This window comes from Herpailurus yagouaroundi, unplaced genomic scaffold, assembly GCF_014898765.1.
Source record: "Herpailurus yagouaroundi ecotype Mexico unplaced genomic scaffold, PumYag 67700, whole genome shotgun sequence".
Classification (NCBI taxonomy): Eukaryota; Metazoa; Chordata; class Mammalia; order Carnivora; family Felidae; genus Herpailurus; species Herpailurus yagouaroundi.
Window position 1 is genome coordinate 4,401,182 of NW_024420499.1, and position 6,471 is coordinate 4,407,652.

The 6,471-nt window shown below is 40.0% G+C and overlaps 1 pseudogene; it reads left to right on the forward strand.

Moving 5' to 3' along the window:
- Positions 1 to 690: 690 nt before the first annotated feature.
- On the forward strand, positions 691 to 1,093 carry LOC121025732 (NHP2-like protein 1; annotated as a pseudogene).
- The last annotated feature ends 5,378 nt before the right edge of the window (positions 1,094 to 6,471 follow it).

Below are 6,471 nucleotides of genomic sequence, written 5' to 3' on the forward strand. Positions count from 1 at the left end.
GAATATATTTGAAAAAATATTTAGGGGACAGAGTCCACAGACTTGGTGGTAGATGGGCTGTGAGGAGTGAGAGAGAGAAAGGCGTCAGTGATAACTCCAAGATTTCTGCCTTGGACTGAATGTCAGTACCATTCCCTAAGGTGGGAATCACAGGAGAAGGAGCAGGTTAGCTGATGAACTCACTTTTGAATACGTTGATTGCCCCAGACCTGTGAAACAGTCAAGGAGGAAAGAATCTCATGAGAGAGGTCTGGGTTCAAGGAGCCCCAGTTCCACTGCTTTGTGGGAACTTGAGCAATTCCACCCCTTGAGCCCCAGTTTCCTCATCTGTAAAATGGGCTAAGAATATTCAGCTTCATTATGTTGTTGGTTTTATCAAATGCCAGTGTTTGTTTAAGAAGCTGCTAGGAAGGGGCACCTGGGGGGTTCGGTCAGTTAAGTGTCCAACTCTTGGTTTGGCTCAGGTCATGATCGCATGGTTCATGAGATCAAGCCCTGCGTGTGGAGCCGGCTTCGGATTCTCTCTCTCCCTCTCTCTCTCTGCCCCTCCCCTGCTCTCTCTCTCTCTTAAAATAAATAAACATTAAAAAAGAAGGTGCTATGGAAATTCTCAAATGCCACATGAATGATAATAAGTAGGCGCTCAGCCATTTCTACTCCTCCAGTGTGGTGCGATTTTCCGGCCGAGGTATGACACTCACAATTGCAGACGTGACTGAGGCTGATGTAAATCTGAAGGCTTACCCCTTCATAAACACCCACCTCACCAAGAAAGCCCTGGCCCTTGTCCGGCAGTCCTGTAACTACAAGCAGCTTCGGAAAGGAGCCAGTGAAGCCACCAACCCCCTCAACAGGGACATCTCTGAGCTCACGCTGATGGCCGCAGACCCAGAGCCCCTGGAGATGACCCTGCACCTTCTGCTGCTGGGGGGGGATTAAGAATGTGCCCTGTGCATTCATGCACTCTGAGCAGGCCCTGGGGTGGGCCTGTGGGGTCGCCAGGCCTGTCATCGCCTGTTCTGTCACCATCGGAGAGGGCTTACGGCTGAAGCAGCAGTCCATTCAGCAGTCCACTGAAAGCCTCTTGGTCTAAAAACGGTGGCCTCTGCCCCACTCGTCACTGAGTCCTCAACCTGGGGCCGTGTATCATATTGTGTGTGTTAGCACGTAGTATCTCCAGCTGCCCTCTCTTGTTGTGTGATAGCACTGAATCTGGTTTTTGCATTCCTGTATTGTTTTTGTTTTGTTTTATAGGTTGTTGTCCATATAGTACCCCCCCCACACCCCAATCTCCCTCTCTACTCTCTCTCGGTCTCTGCCATTTTATCCTCCCTTTTGGGAAACAATCATATGTCAAAACAGGTGGAAGCAGAGTGATGACACCATTCAAAGGCAGGGAAGAGCCAGGAGAGAGATTTGGTTCCAGCTTTCAAGTGCTAACTTCCTGTTGTGTGGGGGGCATGTTGGAAGTAAACGCTGTTCGCTTTGTCTCCCTTGTGCCTAGAGTACAAAATCCTTCCATACATGTTTGCTCTCTAGGGGTTTAGGTACCATTCGGGGAGAAAGCATATATCCCATCAGGTCGCTAGGTGTATGTCCAAGTGTCATTTGCTAATATGCCCCTGCTTTCTGCTTTGGAGATGTGATATTATTCCCCGCCCCCTTTCCCAACTCCCAACTGTGCCCCTGAGGGTGGCAGGGCAGCAACATACCAAAGAGATGTGCTGGAGAATCCCAGAAACTGCCTGGCTGAGTTAGGCATGGGACAGTTGACTTAGGTCTTGAAAGAAAGAGTCAAGAGTGGCAAGAAAAAAAAAGGGTCAACTGGTACTGGAATGAAGAAGTCTGGGCAAATCATGGAGACTTGACTGGAAGCTATAACAGGATGCCGGAATCCAAAGGAACATCCTCTCTAGGGGATGGAGAGGTCTTCAGGGGGTACTTGGTACCAGCTCCGAGAGCTCTTACTCCTGTTTCCTGCCACAATGTGGGTCAGATGTATGTGTTCTTTATCACATCAGAAGGACGGTGCTAGCGTGTCATTCTTGTGAGCATCGTAATGTAGAAATATAGTCATATTCTCCCCCAAAATGGTAATAAGTATTTTCACGGGGAACAAAATAGACATAAGGAGGAGGGGAGAGTTGTCAAGGGACATTCAGGAATTCTTTGGCCTGAAGAGAAACTACAGAGCTTTGTCTGATTCATGGTGGCATCAGTAGGGACTTTCCAATTTCTGGGAAACTTAACCCTACAAAGAAATTATTTCCAGTGGCTTGGTGTCGTGGAGATTCAGCTGACTTGAGCCAGAAGTAGGGGATTTGGAGGAAGTCTGCCTAATCGCGGGCAGTGGGAAATTGGGATACAGCCAATGTAAATGTGGCAGGCTGGGAAACATTTTTGCAGACAGAAAGCATTTAAACAATTTTTTATTGTGGTGAAATATACATAACATAAAATTTACCATTTTAACCATTTTTAAGTATTCATTTCAGTGGTATTAAGTACATTCACATTGCTGTGCAACCATCACCAATATCCATCTCCAGAACTTTTTCATTATCCTAAACTGAAGCCCTGTATTAATTAATAATTTCCCTTTCCTTGCCCCCTCCCCCTCCCCCCCCCCCCCCGGAGACCACTATTCTACTTTCTGTCTCTATGAATTTGACTATTCTTGGAACTGCATGTAAGTGGGATCAAATAGCATTTGTCCTTTTATGTCTTGTTTATTTCACTTTGTGTCATGTCTTCAAGATTCATCCATTTTGTAGCATGGGTCCAATTCATTCCTTTTTAAGGCTGAAAAATACTGCATTGTATGTATATATCACATCTTGTTTATCCAGTCATCCATTGATGGACACGTGAGCAGTTTCCAGCTTTTGGCTCTTGAGAATAATGCTGCTATGAATACTTACTTACAAATACCTGTTCAGGCTCTTGCTTTCATTTCTTTTGGGTATATATTTACAAGTGGAATTGCTGAGTCGTACGATAATTCTATTTTTCTGAGGAACCACTATTTGGTTTTCCACAATGGCTGCACCATTTTACATTTTCACCAGCAATACACAACGGTTCCACTTTCTCCACATCCTTACCAACACTTGTTACTTTCTGTTTTTTTCTTTTTTAAAAATTTTAAAAATTTTATTTAAATCCAAATTAGTTAACATACAGTGTAATAATGATTTCAGGAGTAGAATTTAGTGATTCATCACTTACATATAGCACCTAGTGCTCATCCCAACAAGTGCCCTTCTTAATGTGCATCACCCATTTAGCCCATCCCATCACCCAACACCCCTCCAGCCACCTTCAGTTTGTTCTCTATAGCTAAGAGTCTCTAATGGTTTACCTCCCTCTCTCTTTCTCTTTTATTTTTCCTTCCTTTCCCCTATGTTCATCTGTTTTGTTTCTTAAATTCCACATATGAGTGAAAGCATAATATTTCTCTTTCTCTGACTTATTTCACTTAGCATAATACATTCTAGTTGCATCCATATTGTTGCAAATGGTGAGATTTTGCTCTTTTGGATTGCCGAGGAATATTCTATTATATATATATATATATATATATATATATATATACACACACACACACACACATACATACCATATCTTCTTTATCCATTGGTCAGTCGATGGATATTTGGACTTTTTTCCATAATTTGGCTCTTGTTGATAGTGCTGGTATAAACATTGGGGTGCATGTGCCCCTTTGAATCAGAATTTTTGTATCCTTTGGATAAATACTTAGTAGTGCATACTGTTTTCCAGAGCGGCTGCACCAGTTTGCATTCCCACCAGAAGAGCAAAAGGGTTCCCCTTTCTCTGCGTCCTCACCAACATCTGTTGTTGCCTGAGTTGTTAATTTTAGCCACTCTTACCGGTATGAGGTAGCATCTCATTGTGGTTTTGATTTGCATTTCCCTGATGATGAGTGATGTTGAGCATCTTTTCATGTGCCTGTTAGCCATCTGGATGTCTTCTTTCGAAAAGTGTCTGTTCATATCTTTTGCCCATTTCTTCACTGGATTATTTGTTCTTTAGGTGTTGAGTTTGATAAATTTTTTTTATATACATTTTGGATACTACCCCTTTATCTGATAAGTCATTTGCAAATATCTTCTTTCTTTTTTATTTTTTTTATTATTTAAAAAAATTTTTTTTAACGTTTATTTACTTTTGAGACAGAGAGAGACAGAGCATGAACGGGGGAGGGTCAGAGAGAGAGCGGGAGACACAGAATCCGAAACAGGCTTCAGGCTCTGAGCCGTCAGCACAGAGCCCGACGCGGGGCTCGAACTCACGAACCGTGAGATCATGACCTGAGCCGAAGTCGGACGCTTAACTGACTGAGCCACCCAGGCGCCCCTCTTCTTTCTTTTTTAAATAGTCATTCTAATGAGTGTGAAGTGGAATCTCATTATGATTTGGTTTACATTTCCCTAATGATTAGTGATGTTGAGAATCTTTTTACATGCTTATTGGGCATATATATGTACATATATTTATATATATATATATATATATATATATATATATATATATAATTTCCTTAAGGAAATATTTATTCAAGTCCTTTGTCTATTTTTGAATTGGGTGCTTATTTTTTGTTGTTGAGTTGTGGGAGTTTCTTTTTTTTAAGTATTCTGGATAACAACCCCTTTTCAGATATAGAATTTGCAAATACTTTCTCTCTATTCATAGGTTACTTTCTCACTCTGTTGAGAGTATTCTTTGTAGCACAAAAATTCTTAATTTTGGTGAAGTTCAATTTAGCTGTTTTTTTCTTTTGCTGCCTGTGTTTTTGGTGTTATGTCCAAGAAATCATTTCCAAGTCCAATGTCATGAAAATTTTCCCTGTTTTCTTCTAAGAGTTGTATAGTTTTAGCTCTTATGTTTAGATCTTTGATACACTTCAATTTTTGTATATGGTGTAAGGTAAAGCTCCATCTTCATTCTTTCATATGTGGATACCCAGTTTTCCCAGCACCATTAGATGAAGAGACTGTCCTTTCCCCACTAAATCGTGTTGGCACCTTTGTCAAAAATCATTTGATAATATACACTAGGGTTCATTTTGGGGGTCTCAATGATATGCCATTGATCTGTATATCTGTCTCTGTGCTAGTGCCACACTGTTTTGATTACTGTAACTTTGTAGTAAGTTTTAAAATCAAGTATGAGACATCCAACTTTGTCTTTCTCAAAATTATTTTGTTTGGGATCTCTTGAGATCCTATGTGAATTTTAGGATGGGATTTTCTATTTATTCACACACACACACACACACACACACACAATATTGTTAGGATTGCCTTGAATCTTTAGGTTGCTTTGGAAGAAAGCATTTTAAAAAATCATTTCCACAAGTGATTCTTTATTGGTAAACCAACCCTATGTTTTATTTGTTGTTTGTTTAAAGCATGCTTTTAAAAAATATTTTATTTTTATTTTTATTTTTTTAATGTTTATTTATTTATCTGAGAGAAAGAGAGCAAGGGTGGAATGGCAGAGAGAGAGGGAGAGAGAGAATCCCAAGCAGGCTCCAAGCTGTCACCACAGAGCCTGACACACGACTCAATCTCACAAACCATGAGATCATGACCTGAGCTGAAATCAAGAGTTGGACGTTTGACCCACTGAGCCACCCAGGTACCTTATAAATATTTCAAATTTATTTTTGATTGAAGTAGAGCTGACATACAATATTATATTAGTTTCAGGTGTGTGACATAGTGATTTGACACTTACATACATTATGCAGTGCTTGCAATAAGTGTTGTTACCATCTGTCACCATACAATGAAATTACAATAATATTCACTTTATACCTTATGTTGTACTTTACACCCCTGTGACTTATATACTTTATAAGTGGAGGCTTGTATGCTTAATCCACTTCACCTATTCCACCCAGCCTCCCAACACCCTACTGTCTGGGAATCACCAGCTGGTTCTTTATATTTATGAGTTTGTTTCTTTTTTGTTTGTTTGTTGTTTTATGTTTTTATATTTCACATATAAATGAAATCATATGGCATTTGTCTTTTTCTATCTGACTTATTTCATTTAGCATAATACCCTCTGTGCCTCTCCGTGTTGTCACAAATGGCAAGATTTCATTCTTTTTTATGGCTGAGCTATATATATATATTTATATTATTTGAATTAGTGTATTTGTTTTCTTCAGGTAAATATCCAAAAATGGAATTACTGGATCAAATGATATTTCTGCTTTTAATTTTTTAAAGAACTTCCTTATTGTTTTCCAGAATGGCTGCAGCATTTACATTCCTACCAACAGTGCATAAGGGTTCCTTTTTCTCCACATCCTCACCAACACTTGTTATTTCTTGTCTTTTTGATACTAGTCATTCTGACAGGTGTGAGGTGACATCTCATTGTGCTTTTGATTTTTATTTCCCTGATGATTAGTAGTGTGGAGAATTCTTTCATGTG